Genomic DNA, 17,176 nt, shown 5'->3' with positions numbered 1-17,176 from the left:
GGTCCAGGGTACTATCTTGTACCCTGGCAGGATAAGAGTAAGAGGTAATGTTTTTCCTTCAGGACCCTTGGAAGGAATGCGCTTGTTAAAACATTGTTGCACTTTATACTGCAAAGCGATAAACCCAAGTGAAGTCATCCAGTGCAAGGAATGGTGGAGGCTCGATCCTCCTTCGAGTTTACCAAAATATATAACAGACTACACATGCAATGGAAATAAGACACTTTGATTTTTTGGGGTTATTCTAGGTAACTGTAATTATGTGTACCTTTGCCTAAATAAACTTACACTCCGATGGAAATAAGTCTGTTGAACATTTATGGTGTTATCCTAAGTAACTTACACTATGCATGATAATTATACTTATGTGAACGTGTGTCTGAAATTTATTTGGGAGCGCCCTCAGTCGAGCAGAAAACCTAGCAGGGGAAAAAAAAGCGTAGCTGCATAATTTAGTGGTCAGTTGGCATCAGCAGTGAGCCGCCAGGAACCTGAGGCATTAACACAACTCTGCAATCTTGTGTGCAGAATGCGAGGCTGTCTCTCTGTATTCTTAATACAGTCTCTTCATTTAGCTTTTGTAACTCTGTGTTAAAGGAAAAATACAAGACGACTTTTAATGTAATAATAAAAGTAAAATGATTGGTAGGGATAATCTAGGAGGGTAAGGAAGTGTAGTATTTATATTTGTCAGCAACGTTGGTGACAGCAACACCAGATATCATCACAGTGGGCATGCTAGGAGATATGTATATTCAGAGGCAAGTGGCGGATCTACATTTTTGGGACCCCTGCTGAGAGGCGATGATATATACTGTGAGAGGCAAGGGTATATGTGACGAGAGGTATGTACCTCTAAGTAACACTATTCACATATATATTCTGAAGAGTGTATGTCATTTGTATATGTACTGAGAACCGTAGTGTCTATATACACTAGAAGATTGTATATTTTGGTGTGTGTATACTTAATGTACTTAAATCCCTAGTGTATGAATTAGGGAGGTGCAGTCTCTGTGACAGTTGCTCAGCCTACACGCTTAGTCTTATAAACCAGCCACTGCACTGTGGCAGACTATATACACACACAAGCTGGTGGTGTACAGGTAAAAATTGAGAAGCGGATCTACTATGAACTAATGAAGCTTAAACTTCTGGGCCCCTAATCCCGGAGGAGCCCCAGAAGTCACTATTGTGTCTACTGTATGAGTAGGTGCTGCAAAGGCCCCCCATAACAGTTCAAGCTTCAGGGTCCCAAGAATGTAGGTCCGCCACTAGGTGAAATGCAGCCTTAATGACTCTTGGATGGTCAAGAGACTTTAAACACACCATTGTGAGGCTCAGACAATGAGTGTCTGCTTAGTGAACCATAACTAGTTTCTTTTAAGGTCATAGGAAGGATGACATGGGGATGGGAAGGACTGGGATAGTGAATAGCAAGGTTGTTAAGGGTGTGAGTTTTGTCACAGTGACGAGAATGTTAGATCCTCACTCAGTGCAGTTCGTTGATGTATGACCGATCTCACAGCTGCAGGTTTTCCCACCTATTAGCCAGAATTTATTAGGTTAAAAGCTTATCTATTATACGATGGAAAAGTGAACCGCAGATATAAATCCGGATGTACTGTTGTTAACCCTTTTGAGGCCTAGTTCCTAGGCTTTTTTTGTGTATCCACATTCTTTTGCGCTACCATCCACAGGATGGATATAACAATATAAGGTGGACAATATACTAGCCACTTAAGTGGCAAAATCTAAATCTAATCTGCACGACAGTAGTGTTAGCCTGAGCTGGGAGACTTCAGTAGTGTCAACCTGAGCCGGGAGACATCAGTAGAGCAGTGAGGACATCAGATATTCCATTAAAGGTTCATTAGCTACGATAGCTTGAAAGATTTCCTTCCAGCAGAACTGGAGTTACTATCGCTTGGGAATTAAGGCATTTTCCTAGGAGGAAATTGATTTGATACTTTTGAAAGGGGTTGTTCCGAGGAAATGGAGCTACCCTTCCCTTCCAGGGACCAAACCTGATTAGTTCGTCATTCCACAGGCGCTGTATGACCCCCATACGGGTTCAGCGCTCACCCCCCACGAATATAATGATAGAGAGAGACGCCCACACCTGCCCACGCTAGCATACACGTTCCCCCACACTAGCCTGCACCAGCTAGCTAATCATCTTGACCTGCTCAGCTACACAGTCGACCTACCCACGTCAGTAGTCTGCCCTCGACCAACCTACTAATGCAAGTAGCCTGCCCTAGCCAGCCTACACACGTTAGCAGTCCTATTTTGAGCAGTACCAAAGCGGACTATTTTGAGCAGTACCAAAGCGGACTATTTTGAGCAGTACCAAAGCGGACTATTTTGAGCAGTACCGAAGCTGACTAGAATCAGTAATGGCGGTCGATTATGTTAATATTATTATTGTAATCATTGAGAAGAGCTGCAGCCAGTCATTCGTAATTTAAAAGACAGCCAGGAGCTGGGACTCAACCCTCTCAGTGAGTACTTCTACCTGGTCAGTCATCTGCAGCAGTAGACCAGTGACAACTGTAGCGATAACTGTGGCTATCGTTCAGTCTTTTGCATTCCACGACTCTCTCTCTCTCTCTCTCTCTCTCTCTCTCTCTCTCTCTCTCTCTCTCTCTCTCTCTCTCTCTCTTTCTCTCTCTCTCTCACATAAATGCTGGAAATGGTAACTAAAAGGAATAAGAAGATATATATGATACGAGAAGAGGTAGAAGGGAGTAGAGAGGAGAAGAGAGCGTGGGGAAAATGGAAGGATAGAATGGAAGAAGGAACGGGAGAGGGAAAAAAAGGGAGTGGCAACAGGAATGTTGAAATTGCAGAGAAAATTGCAACATTCCCCCGATGAAAAACAGGGGCGCCACGAGTACACTAAGAGACAACACAATAAGTGTCCGGGGCTCAAGACTGCTCAATTGCCTCCCAGCATACATAAGGGGGATTACCAATAGACCCCTGGCTGTCTTCAAGAAGGCACTGGACAGGCACATAAAGTCAGTACCTGACCAACCGGGCTGTGGTTCGTACGTCAGCTTGTGTGCGGCCAGTAGTAACAGCCTGGTTGATCAGGCTCTGATCCACTACGAGGCCTGGTCATGGACCAGGCCGCGGGAGCTTTGACCCCCAGAACACTCTCCAGGTATAGGTATACTCCAGAGTGCAACTAATGCGGCATTTTGTTGTGGCATCGTTTCGCTCTTGGAGAGCGAAACGTTGCCACAATAAAATGTCACATTAGTTGCATCTGTGTCCATTTACTTAACATTAACAATTCACATATAAATTAAAGGACGCGAGTTGTTAGGTTAGGTCAGGTTCGTCAGGAAACAGGACAAGTGTTTCCTGAAGCGGGTCTTATGTGATGACCCGCAGCTGGAGTTTTCGGTCATCTGACCGAAGCCTTCCACTGGCTTACAGGTCAGTTGCTGCCAAGTATTTTTACACGCTAAGAGTTATGGGTTTAACTGCCTTACACCCGACAGCAATAAATATCACAGGTCGTAGATGTTTTTATTGAGACAACATCTCTCTCTCTCTCTCTCTGGAACGCTTCATAAAGTCATGGCTGGATAAAGCTCTGACTTGATGAAGTGGATGTGACTTGGACCTGCCTGGCATGGGCCAGTAAGCCTTGCGAAGTGCTCCTTCTTTCTTAAGCTCTTAAAGCTAGAGGCAACTGTGGGCCTTGTCTTTCAAATGATCATTTGATGTCATTTCTCAAATATTTCCTTCATGGGAGAACCTGTTGTAAGTGCGAGTCATGGGAGGAACAAGCAATCTCTGATGGAATGATGTGCTTGAGAAAAATGCAGCTTTTTTGAGAGTCTTATTATGCCGTTCCTGTCCATCATCTGTGTGATAGTTGAAGGTGCAGTCACAGGCAAACTGACTCCTTTTATATGTTTGAGTTGGGAGGCTACACTAGTGTCAGCTTGAACTGGGAGACTACACTAGTGTCAGCTTGAGCTGGGAGACTACACTAGTGTCAGCTTGAACTGGGAGACTACACTAGTGTCAGCTTGAACTGGGAGACTACACTAGTGTCAGCTTGAACTGGGAGACTACACTAGTGTCAGCTTGAACTGGGAGACTACACTAGTGTCAGCTTGAACTGGGAGACTACACTAGTGTCACTTTAAACTGTTAGACTACACTAGTGTCAGCTTTAAACTGGGAGACTACACTAGTGTCAGCTTGAACTGGGAGACTACACTAGTGTCACTTTAAACTGTTAGACTACACTAGTGTCAGCTTTAAACTGGGAGACTACACTAGTGTCAGCTTGAACTGGGAGACTACACTAGTGTCAGCTTTAAACTGGGAGACTACACTAGTGTCAGCTTTAAACTGGGAGACTACACTAGTGTCACTTTAAACTGGGAGACTACACTAGTGTCAGCTTTAAACTGGGAGACTACACTAGTGTCATCTTTAAACTGGGAGACTACACTAGTGTCAGCTTTAAACTGGGAGACTACACTAGTGTCAGCTTTAAACTGGGAGACTACACTAGTGTCACTTTAAACTGTTAGACTACACTAGTGTCACTTTAAACTGTTAGACTACACTAGTGTCAGCTTTAAACTGGGAGACTACACTAGTGTCAGCTTGGGCTGGGAGACTACTGTAGTTTCAGCTTGGGCTGAGAGAATTCAGTACTGTCAGTTTGGATATTAAAATGGTATACAATACCCACAGTTTGGTAGGTAAGACACATAGGCAGCAGTTAGGCAACTTTATTCCGACACGTTTCGCCTACACAGCAGGCTTCTTCAGTCGAGTACAAAAGTAGGCAGGAGCGGTAGTCGAAGATTTGAGGTTATCAGTCCCTCAGCCTGGAGAAGAGTTCTGTTCCATAGTCTAAACAGAATGGGACAGAACTCTTCTCTAGGCTGAGGGAGTGACAACCTCAAATCTCCGACTACAAGGGTGATGGATTGATTACATCGTCTTCACATTTCTACTGCTCCTGCCTACTTTTGTACTTGACTGAAGAAGCTTACTGTGTAGGCGAAACGTTTCGGAATAAAGTTGCCTAACTGTTGCCCATGTGTCTTGCCTACCAAACTGTCAGTTTGGGCTGGGAACTACTGTAGGGCAATGAGAATATTGTCATGTATTCCATTAAGAATTTCGCAGCTACGGAAGCTTCGGATGTTTGGTTTCCGTAGAGCTGGAGTTATTACTCCAGAATTACCATCTCTCAAGAGGGCCTTTGCTGACAGTTTCAACCAAGATGAGGCAAGAGACGCATTGCTTTGTTCACTTTTCTGCCTTGTGCAGGGAGGACAAGGTAGGTAGGTGAACAAGGCAGAGTGGACTGCAACCTTTCCAAAAGTGTGTTGAATACTCTTTAGCAGATTTATGCTGTGAGTTTTACAGCTACTTCGGTCAAGCAAGTAGAAGGTGCCTGAGTGACCACCCTGTCAGTTTCCTGGCTTCCTGGCCTGCAGGGCTGAGCAGGTGGGACTTCGTGGTTATTATAGAGACAGCATTCATACGCATAATATCCATGTAATCGTTCAACGCCAAGTCTTTTTCATTCCACCTCACGCTAATGCCGGTAGTTGGTGTTCGATTCGCATGAAGGTAATGGGAATCTATGTCTCTATCTCTTCTCCGTCTCTCGGCATGCATGCGTGCATGCAGTGGTGTGGTCAGGTGAGTGTACGAGACGTCAACATATTTTACCTGCGGCTGACACTGACTCTATTTTTAGCATTCCTTGTACATCTTTTTTTGAATGTGGAACCTGCATTGTGTGTGTGTGTGTGTGTAGGAGGGAGGATGGGAGGGTGGTAGGTTGGATGCTTACTCTGGCGCGACTTGCACAGTAAACGCCTCTGAATTAGTAATCGCGGTATCTGATTAATTCTTCATACTTATGATGGGTGTTTTCGGCAAAGTAAGTGCCAAGGCGCAGCACAGGAAACTGAGGGGGAACTAGTTTTTCTGCGAGCTGGGTGGGTAAGGTGAGTGACCTCGCCTCCTCTGACTGGTTCTTGAGGATCGTCCGCCCGCGGAGCAATACATACCATCTTCTTGCCTCCTCTTGGACACACCAATATAAGTATACGACAATTTTAAAACCCGGAATTTTCAGAACCCTAATGTAACTTCAACCATCTGAATTCTTGACAGGAAGAGTTTGTTGATGGTTAGAATAACATAATGGTCTCGTAACCTCGAAGTCAACACGCTTCTGGTCTTGTCCAAGACTTCTAGGATAACCACAAGGGTCGTGATCAGGTTCCTTTCCCTTGCCGTGTTTTACATATTTTCTCGATTTTTATTGCTTGCTGTACACCTGCCGACGCTGCACTCTGCAACACTCGTTCTCCCAAGGATTTAAAACGTGTGCGAAAGATTTAATGGCCAATTTGTAAGGTGAATGACCTTAGTGACAACAAAAAAATGTGGATCTATTTGTCAAGGCAACTTAACGCATTGATTATGATTTGCTTTAGTGGCCCGCCTCTTCCCTTGCACCACCTACCCTTTCTTCCCTGCCCTACCCACCACCTGCACCTCTTTCCACTTCGACCCTTCCCACCCCTTCCTGTTCACTACATTCCCTTGTCTTCTCCCTGACTGCACGATCACCACACCCACCTTCCACACTCTTCCTCCAAGATTTTCCTTACTCTCTCTTCCTCCAATTAAATCTGATTGCATCTCATTTCCCAGACACTGTACGATCATTATGAGTTTACCACTTCCATGTGAATATATTAATAGGTACAATCGTTTTTTTCTGTTTTATTTTCCTTTTGTTACCTTAAGGGTCGAATCTTATTTGGTTGGCGTGGTACAGTGGATAGCACACTGACCTGTTGGTTCTAGCACTAGATTGCCAGGAGTTCGAACTCTCTGTTCTGTGATTTATGCCGCGGAGATCAAGAACAAATTATGACCTTGATACGTTTAGTTCTTACGTTTAGTTTTTCTTCTTCTTCTTCTTCTTCTTCTTCTTCTTCTTCTTCTTCTTCTTCTTCTTCTTCTTCTTCTTCTTCTTCTTCTTCTTCTTCTTCTTCTTCAAGAGGGGGGACATTAAGTTAAATAATGGAGGTAATCTCCACTGCTGTCAAGATGTTCACCACTGTCTTCACTTGTTCACTAACATTCATTTCTTCTAGTGTGTCTAATAAAAATAGTTTTAAATGTGTTCACACAGTGCATCCTTTAAGGGAGGCTGAGGGTTTATCTCCCTGCTGAGAACAGTGCCAGGGTGATGCTGAGCTGCAGCACTCTGCTGAGAACAGTGCCAGGGTGGTGCTGAGCTGCAGCACTCTGCTGAGAACAGTGCCAGGGTGGTGCTGAGCTGCAGCACTCTGCTGAGAACAGTGCCAGGGTGATGCTGAGCTGCAGCACTCTGCTGAGAACAGTGCCAGGGTGGTGCTGAGCTGCAGCACTCTGCTGAGAACAGTGACAGGGTGGTGCTGAGCTGCAGCACTCTGCTGAGAACAGTGCCAGGGTGATGCTGAGCTGCAGCACTCTGCTGAGAACAGTGCCAGGGTGATGCTGAGCTGCAGCACTCTGCTGAGAACAGTGCCAGGGTGATGCTGAGCTGCAGCACTCTGCTGAGAACAGTGCCAGGGTGATGCTGAGCTGCAGCACTCTGCTGAGAACAGTGCCAGGGCGATGCTGAGCTGCAGCACTCTGCTGAGAACAGTGCCAGGGTGATGCTGAGCTGCAGCACTCTGCTGAGAACAGTGCCAGGGTGATGCTGAGCTGCAGCACTCTGCTGAGAACAGTGCCAGGGTGGTGCTGAGCTGCAGCACTCTGCTGAGAACAGTGCCAGGGTGGTGCTAAGCTGCAGCACTCTGCTGAGAACAGTGCCAGGGTGATGCTGAGCTGCAGCACTCTGCTGAGAACAGTGCCAGGGTGGTGCTGAGCTGCAGCACTCTGCTGAGAACAGTGCCAGGGTGATGCTGAGCTGCAGCACTCTGCTGAGAACAGTGCCAGGGTGATGCTGAGCTGCAGCACTCTGCTGAGAACAGTGCCAGGGTGGTGCTGAGCTGCAGCACTCTGCTGAGAACAGTGCCAGGGTGATGCTGAGCTGCATCACTCTGCTGAGAACAGTGCCAGGGTGGTGCTGAGCTGCAGCACTCTGCTGAGAACAGTGCCAGGGTGGTGCTGAGCTGCAGCACTCTGCTGAGAACAGTGCCAGGGTGGTGCTGAGAACAGTGCCAGGGTGGTGCTGAGAACAGTGCCAGGGTGGTGCTGAGAACAGTGCCAGGGTGGTGCTAAGCTGCAGCACTCTGCTGAGAACAGTGCCAGGGTGGTGCTGAGCTGCAGCACTCTGCTGAGAACAGTGCCAGGGTGGTGCTGAGCTGCAGCACTCTGCTGAGAACAGTGCCAGGGTGGTGCTGAGGGGTGCCAGGGTGGTGCTGAGGAGTGCCAGGGTGGTGCTGAGGAGTGCCAGGGTGGTGCTGAGGAATGCCAGGGTGGTGCTGAGGAATGCCAGGGTGGTGCTGAGGAATGCCAGGGTGGTGCTGAGAACAGTGCCAGGGTGGTGCTGAGAACAGTGCCAGGGTGGTGCTGAGAACAGTGCCAGGGTGGTGCTGAGAACAGTGCCAGGTTGGTGCTGAGAAGTGCTAGGGTGGTGCTGAGAACAGTGCCAGGGTGGTGCTGAGAACAGTGCCAGGGTGGTGCTGAGAACAGTGCCAGGGTGGTGCTGAGAACAGTGCCAGGGTGGTGCTGAGAACAGTGCCAGGGTGATGCTGAGCTGCAGCACTCTGCTGAGAACAGTGCCAGGGTGATGCTGAGCTGCAGCACTCTGCTGAGAACAGTGCCAGGGTGGTGCTGAGCTGCAGCACTCTGCTGAGAACAGTGCCAGGGTGGTGCTGAGCTGCAGCACTCTGCTGAGAACAGTGCCAGGGTGGTGCTGAGCTGCAGCACTCTGCTGAGAACAGTGCCAGGGTGGTGCTGAGCTGCAGCACTCTGCTGAGAACAGTGCCAGGGTGGTGCTGAGCTGCAGCACTCTGCTGAGAACAGTGCCAGGGTGGTGCTGAGCTGCAGCACTCTGCTGAGAACAGTGCCAGGGTGGTGCTGAGCTGCAGCACTCTGCTGAGAACAGTGCCAGGGTGGTGCTAAGCTGCAGCACTCTGCTGAGAACAGTGCCAGGGTGGTGCTGAGCTGCAGCACTCTGCTGAGAACAGTGCCAGGGTGGTGCTGAGCTGCAGCACTCTGCTGAGAACAGTGCCAGGGTGGTGCTAAGCTGCAGCACTCTGCTGAGAACAGTGTCAGGGTGGTGCTGAGCTGCAGCACTCTGCTGAGAACAGTGCCAGGGTGATGCTGAGCTGCAGCACTCTGCTGAGAACAGTGCCAGGGTGGTGCTGAGCTGCAGCACTCTGCTGAGAACAGTGCCAGGGTGGTGCTGAGCTGCAGCACTCTGCTGAGAACAGTGCCAGGGTGGTGCTGAGCTGCAGCACTCTGCTGAGAACAGTGCCAGGGTGGTGCTGAGCTGCAGCACTCTGCTGAGAATAGTGACAGGGTGGTGCTGAGCTGCAGCACTCTGCTGAGAACAGTGTCAGGGTGGTGCTGAGCTGCAGCACTCTGCTGAGAATAGTGACAGGGTGGTGCTGAGCTGCAGCACTCTGCTGAGACAAAATACCAATTAAGTTGATCACCTCAGGTAATTTGTAGTAAAAGTCGACCATTGAGGGGCACGTCGCATTTCCTTACGTCACATTATCTTACGTCACATTATCTTACGTCACATTATCTTACGTCACATTATCTTACGTCACATTATCTTACGTCACATTATCTTACGAAGCACTGTCCAGCGTCGTACTAATATTATAAATCTTGACAACTGAGAAACATTTTAATGGAATAAAACTCACAATACCTGTTTAAGCTGTATCACGTACCTGTAGAAATGAAGATTATTATTATTATTATTACTATTATTATTATTATTATTATTATTTGCCTTGAACCTCCTTAGAGCTGGAGGGATAAGACAGCAGCAGCAGCAGCAGCAGCAGCAGCAGCAGCAGCAGCAGCAGCAGCAGCAGCAGCAGCAGCAGCAGCTACGGTTCACTGAACGTGTGAACTGAGACAATATTTGATTACGTTCATCTGCTGCCATGTTGTTTGAACACGTTTCCGAACGAACAGAAATAAAACCGTATAAGAGAATGTATTTGAACAGTGAAGGAAGCTTGTATAAAAATAAACGAGGTGTGTGTAGGTATGTAGGATGGACAAGGATGAGTGACCTTGCTTAATTAGGGGTGCAACTTGTCTGCATTCGTTCTGCAATATTACGGGTGTAAGTGCAACACTGTCTGCATTTTTAAGTGTGAAAGTAGAGGTGAGAAACGCTTAAATGTAAATTGAATGTGATGAAACTGTTGCAGTCACAGTATTGTGGTTGTGAATTGTTGCAGTCACAGTATTGTGGTTGTGAATTGTTGCAGTCACAGTATTGTGGTTGTGAATTGTTGCAGTCACAGTATTGTGGTTGTGAATTGTTGCAGTCACAGTATTGTGGGTTGTGAATTGTTGCAGTCACAGTATTGTGGTTGTGAATTGTTGCAGTCACAGTATTGTGGTTGTGAATTGTTGCAGTCACAGTATTGTGGTTGTGAATTGTTGCAGTCACAGTATTGTGGTTGTGAATTGTTGCAGTCACAGTATTGTGGGTTGTGAATTGTTGCAGTCACAGTATTGTGGTTGTGAATTGTTGCAGTCACAGTATTGTGGTTGTGAATTGTTGCAGTCACAGTATTGTGGGTTGTGAATTGTTGCAGTCACAGTATTGTGGTTGTGAATTGTTGCAGTCACAGTATTGTGGTTGTGAATTGTTGCAGTCACAGTATTGTGGGTTGTGAATTGTTGCAGTCACAGTATTGTGGGTTGTGAATTGTTGCAGTCACAGTATTGTGGGTTGTGAATTGTTGCAGTCACAGTATTGTGGTTGTGAATTGTTGCAGTCACAGTATTGTGGGTTGTGAATTGTTGCAGTCACAGTATTGTGGTTGTGAATTGTTGCAGTCACAGTATTGTGGTTGTGAATTGTTGCAGTCACAGTATTGTGGGTTGTGAATTGTTGCAGTCACAGTATTGTGGTTGTGAATTGTTGCAGTCACAGTATTGTGGGTTGTGAATTGTTGCAGTCACAGTATTGTGGTTGTGAATTGTTGCAGTCACAGTATTGTGGGTTGTGAATTGTTGCAGTCACAGTATTGTGGTTGTGAATTGTTGCAGTCACAGTATTGTGGGTTGTGAATTGTTGCAGTCACAGTATTGTGGTTGTGAATTGTTGCAGTCACAGTATTGTGGTTGTGAATTGTTGCAGTCACAGTATTGTGGTTGTGAATTGTTGCAGTCACAGTATTGTGGGTTGTGAATTGTTGCAGTCACAGTATTGTGGTTGTGAATTGTTGCAGTCACAGTATTGTGGGTTGTGAATTGTTGCAGTCACAGTATTGTGGTTGTGAATTGTTGCAGTCACAGTATTGTGGGTTGTGAATTGTTGCAGTCACAGTATTGTGGTTGTGAATTGTTGCAGTCACAGTATTGTGGTTGTGAATTGTTGCAGTCACAGTATTGTGGTTGTGAATTGTTGCAGTCACAGTATTGTGGGTTGTGAATTGTTGCAGTCACAGTATTGTGGTTGTGAATTGTTGCAGTCACAGTATTGTGGTTGTGAATTGTTGCAGTCACAGTATTGTGGGTTGTGAATCGTTGCAGTCACAGTATTGTGGTTGTGAATTGTTGCAGTCACAGTATTGTGGTTGTGAATTGTTGCAGTCACAGTATTGTGACTGCAACAATTGTTGCATAACAGAGAATAATAAATAAATATAAGAGAAAGGAATATCTTGCAAAATGTTGGAAAAGAAATGCATTTTTTTTTCATCTGGCGAAGATAGAAGTGTTTCACGAATGACTGGTCCATGCTGGACCACACTGCTGACTGGTCCATGCTGGGCCATTCTCAGAGGTCATGCGTAAAGAGTTTTCTCATTACCTCCCTCTCTCCTTCCTTCCTTCCTTCCTTCCTTCCTTCCTTTTCTCCCTCTCAAAAACAAAAACACGCTTACTGAATCCCTGCAGACGAGACACAAGTACTGAACAAGTATTGAGTGTGACCACCATACGTTGTGTGTAGCGCTTTATGACGTCCTGGGCATGGCAGCCGGTCAGGTATGATCAACGGAAGACAATGGTAGCTGCCAGGGGGTTATTGACTGAAGGATGTGTTTACTCCTGTGAGTGCTGAGTGAGGTATACCTGGAGTATAACCTGGAGGGTATTGCGGGGGTCAACGCCCCCACGGCCCTGTCCGTGACCAGTGGTTGAACTTCTACCACAGTGGGTATCCATAACCGTTGGGGGTATGGAAACCAAATAATAGGGGTATGGGACTTAATCTTTGAACAATTTAAAAAATAGTTGTTAGATTAGAATAAACTTTCAGGTGTTGTGTTAGGCTCGGGTGGGGGGCGGGGTATGGTGTCCCTGTGGCCTGGTTGACAACGCTTTCGCCTCACACACTGAGTGTCCGTGGTTCAATTCCCGGCCGAGTGGAAACATTGCGGGTGTTTCTTACACCTGCTGTCCCTGTTCACCTAGCACGCAAGTACCTGGGTGTTAGTCGACTGGTGTGGGTGGCATCCTGGGGGACAAGATTGAAGGACCTGAATGGAAGTAAGACAGTCCCTCGATGACGCACTGAATTTCTTGGGTTATTCTGGGTGGCTAACCCTCCGGCGTTAAAAATCGGAACAAAATCTTATCTTATTAGATAATCCATTGGAGGATCTGTAATAATAAAAAGGTTAAGAACCCTTGTTCTAGTGGCCAGCCTCGGGATCTAAAAAGTGTTGAAGCGTATTATGTCTTCACTGTTTGACTCTTGCTTACTGATACCAGAAGTTTTGTGTTAAGCGGTAAACTTGTGTTAGATTCAGCACGGCGTGGCAGGGGTTCGATCCTCCTTCCTGGCAGACTTCCAGGCTCTTCGCTGGAACCCCAGCCACCGCTACATCACTCTTATACGAGGTCAGTATTTGCCTTGGTCAGAGTCAATGTTTGTGGAACACTTATCTGCTGATGGTGACTGAATGTTCATTATAGCGTATAACTTAGAAACGCGGAGCCTGGGTTCTTTAAGTGAGCTCGGGTTTTATGTTAAGCTCTTTGAGTTCTATGATTGAGCTCTGTGCGTTCTTAAACCAACATCACATATAAGAAAGTTCGTATGCGTGTGACGGCTTGTTTATCAAACATACTTGTGATGACCCAGGCTCAGGTGTGGTGGTGTGAGGGTGTAACTCTCACTCCTGAAGAAGGATTGGCCATGGTGGTCATGTTTACCAGGAGAAGGCTGTAATTAGTGGCGTACACGCTGACGAAGTGCATGCATACCTGCATGCACACACACACACACGAGGTCAAGAACGTCGACTCGCCCCCCATCCCCTGCAACCACAAATAAGCAAGTTTATTTAGGTACAGATATACTTAAATACAGTTACACGAATTATCATATATAGTAACATATGTGTAAATTGCCTAGAATAACCCCAAAAGAAGCGACTTATTTCCATTGGGGTCCTTAACTTATTTCCTTTGGAGTCCTTGACTTATTTCCATTGGGGTCCATGACTTATTTCCATTGGGATCTTTGACGTATTTCCATTGGGATCTTTGACGTATTTCCATTGGAATCTTTGACGTATTTCCATTGGGATCCTTGAATTATTTTCATTAGGGTCCTTGACTTATTTCCACTAGGGTCCTTGACGTATTTCTGTTGGGGTCCTTGACTTATTTCCATTATGTTCCTTTACTTACTTCCATTGTGTCCTTGACTTATTTCCATTGTGGTTCATTGGGAGGAAGTGGGACTGACTGTTGTCAGTGGGTGGGCGAGGTGACCAAAGTAGCGGGTGTGTGGGTGGTAACTGGGCAGTGGCTATGATCCTCTATTATTGCTGGTACACGTTTTGCATATAATTTACCCTGGCTGGGATGATACAACAGTTATATCAGTCCTTACACTTGCGCTCAAGTTATTGTTCAACTTGGAATTTCTAATATAAAAATAAATATAAATCTATGATGGATTTCCTAGGTTATCATTAGTGATGCCGATCAATAAGTGGTTTACAAAATAGACAAAAGAGACACTTGTGCAACATTTGACTTCTTCAGTCCAATGCTTCTTCAGTCCAGGCTGAGGGACTGATTACCTCAAACTCCTTATCTTCCACCTTTCTCTGCATTGGACTGAAGAAGCCACTGCGTGGCGAAACGTTTCCAGAATAAAGATACCCGAATGTCGCACAGGTGTCTCATTTTTCAATGATATTTACTGCTGGCGAAATTCTAAATCACTTTCATAATATAAATGTTTATAACTCACATTATTATTATTATTATAATCAAAAAGAAGCGCTAAGCCACAAGGGCTATACAGCTATGACTCACATAAAAGCTGTCATTATTTACGTTCATGCATTTATTGCTCGCCAGTTTTGGCGTTTATTGACCTCACTCTTAGTAATTCCTGGCCTGAGGCATTGTCATAACTGCCTATTATTCCCACAAGCACCAAAAAGACGCTTTCAAAGACTTATTCGATCACATAACAAAAAAACAGAATGACTAGATAATAGAACAATGTCTGCGCTTGCAAGAAGAAAACAAAAGAGGAATCATATTGGTCCCTGTGTAGATGTGTGTCGACCATAAGGTCGTTGTTGTCTCCCTCGTCTTCATCGTCATTCAGATGTACCCCTGTTAACCTCTTTTTTTAAAGGCCTAGTTCCTAGGCCTTTTGTGTATCCATATGCTTTTTCGCTACCTTCCACAGGATGGATATAAGGTACACGGTAAACTAGCCGCTACCCTTCTCAGGATGGATATAAGGGACACAATAAACTAGCCGCTTCGGCGGCAAAAATCTAATACATCGGAGCGTCGGCGATACAAAGCTCCGGATTAGTAACAGTAATGTTTTGTTTTGTCCACTTAGAGCTCGAGAATAAATATTATTTTATAATTATTATTATCTAATTTGTTAAGCTTAATGATGTGAAACAGAGTGAACTATTATTATATAAATACCGAGAAAAATAAACCTCTCGTGTGTGTGTGTGTGTGTACTCACCTATTTGTACTCACCTATTTGTGGTTGCAGGGGTCGAGTCCTAGCTCCTGGCCCCGCCTCTTCACCGGTTGCTACTAGGCCCTCTCTCTCCCCGCTCCATGAGCTTTATCAAACCTCGTCTTAAAACTGTGTATGGGTCCTACACAGATGACAGCAAGGAAATGAGTGAGCTACTCAAGTCCCAATATGACTCAGTTTTTAGCAAGCCGCTAACCAGACTGAGAGTCGAAGATCAAAATGAATTTTTTATGAGAGAGCCACAAAATTTGATTAACACAAGCCTATCCGATGTTATCCTGACGCCAAATGACTTCGAACAGGCGATAAATGACATGCCCATGCACTCTGCCCCAGGGCCAGACTCATGGAACTCTGTGTTCATCAAGAACTGCAAGAAGCCCCTATCACGAGCCTTTTCCATCCTATGGAGAGGGAGCATGGACACGGGGGTCGTCCCTCAGTTACTAAAAACAACAGACATAACCCCACTCCACAAAGGGGGCAGTAAAGCAACAGCAAAGAACTACAGACCAATAGCACTAACATCCCATATCATAAAAATCTTTGAAAGGGTCCTAAGAAGCAAGATCACCACCCATCTAGAAACCCATCAGTTACACAACCCAGGGCAACATGGGTTTAGAACAGGTCGCTCCTGTCTGTCTCAACTACTGGATCACTACGACAAGGTCCTAAATGCACTAGAAGACAAAAAGAATGCAGATGTAATATATACAGACTTTGCAAAAGCCTTCGACAAGTGTGACCATGGCGTAATAGCGCACAAAATGCGCGCTAAAGGAATAACAGGAAAAGTCGGTCGATGGATCTATAATTTCCTCACTAACAGAACACAGAGAGTAGTCGTCAACAGAGTAAAGTCCGAGGCAGCTACGGTGAAAAGCTCTGTTCCACAAGGCACAGTACTAGCTCCCATCTTGTTCCTCATCCTCATATCCGACATAGACAAGGATGTCAGCCACAGCACCGTGTCTTCCTTTGCAGATGACACCCGAATCTGCATGACAGTGTCTTCCATTGCAGACACTGCAAGGCTCCAGGCGGACATCAACCAAATCTTTCAGTGGGCTGCAGAAAACAATATGAAGTTCAACGATGAGAAATTTCAATTACTCAGATATGGTAAACATGAGGAAATTAAATCTTCATCAGAGTACAAAACAAATTCTGGCCACGAAATAGAGCGAAACACCAACGTCAAAGACCTGGGAGTGATTATGTCGGAGGATCTCACCTTCAAGGACCATAACATTGTATCAATCGCATCTGCTAGAAAAATGACAGGATGGATAATGAGAACCTTCAAAACTAGGGAGGCCAAGCCCATGATGACACTCTTCAGGTCACTTGTTCTATCTAGGCTGGAATATTGCTGCACTCTAACAGCACCTTTCAAGGCAGGTGAAATTGCCGACCTAGAAAATGTACAGAGAACTTTCACGGCGCGCATAACGGAGATAAAACACCTCAATTACTGGGAGCGCTTGAGGTTCCTAAACCTGTATTCCCTGGAACGCAGGCGGGAGAGATACATGATTATATACACCTGGAAAATCCTAGAGGGACTAGTACCGAACTTGCACACGAAAATCACTCACTACGAAAGCAAAAGACTTGGCAGACGATGCACCATCCCCCCAATGAAAAGCAGGGGTGTCACTAGCACGTTAAGAGACCATACAATAAGTGTCAGGGGCCCGAGACTGTTCAACTGCCTCCCAGCACACATAAGGGGGATTACCAACAGACCCCTGGCAGTCTTCAAGCTGGCACTGGACAAGCACCTAAAGTCAGTTCCTGATCAGCCGGGCTGTGGCTCGTACGTTGGTTTGCGTGCAGCCAGCAGCAACAGCCTGGTTGATCAGGCGCTGATCCACCAGGAGGCCTGGTCACAGACCGGGCCGCGGGGGCTTTGACCCCCGAAACTCTCTCCAGGTAAACTCCAGGTTCCTGCCTCCACTACGTCATTTTTTAGGCTATTCCACTGCCTTA

At 45.9% G+C, this 17,176-nt stretch overlaps 1 protein-coding gene across 1 annotated transcript in view; it reads left to right on the top strand.

Annotated features, from left to right (window-relative positions):
• Nucleotides 1-17,176, top strand: part of Cht10 (Chitinase 10) — a 230,269-nt gene that overhangs the window by 57,673 nt on the left and 155,420 nt on the right. The gene's annotated exons all lie outside the window — the stretch shown is intronic.

Source organism: Cherax quadricarinatus, chromosome 79 (genome assembly GCF_038502225.1).
Source record: "Cherax quadricarinatus isolate ZL_2023a chromosome 79, ASM3850222v1, whole genome shotgun sequence".
Taxonomy (NCBI): Eukaryota; Metazoa; Arthropoda; class Malacostraca; order Decapoda; family Parastacidae; genus Cherax; species Cherax quadricarinatus.
The sequence above is the reverse complement of the archived record's forward strand: the minus strand, read 5'-3'. Positions and strand labels throughout refer to the sequence as shown.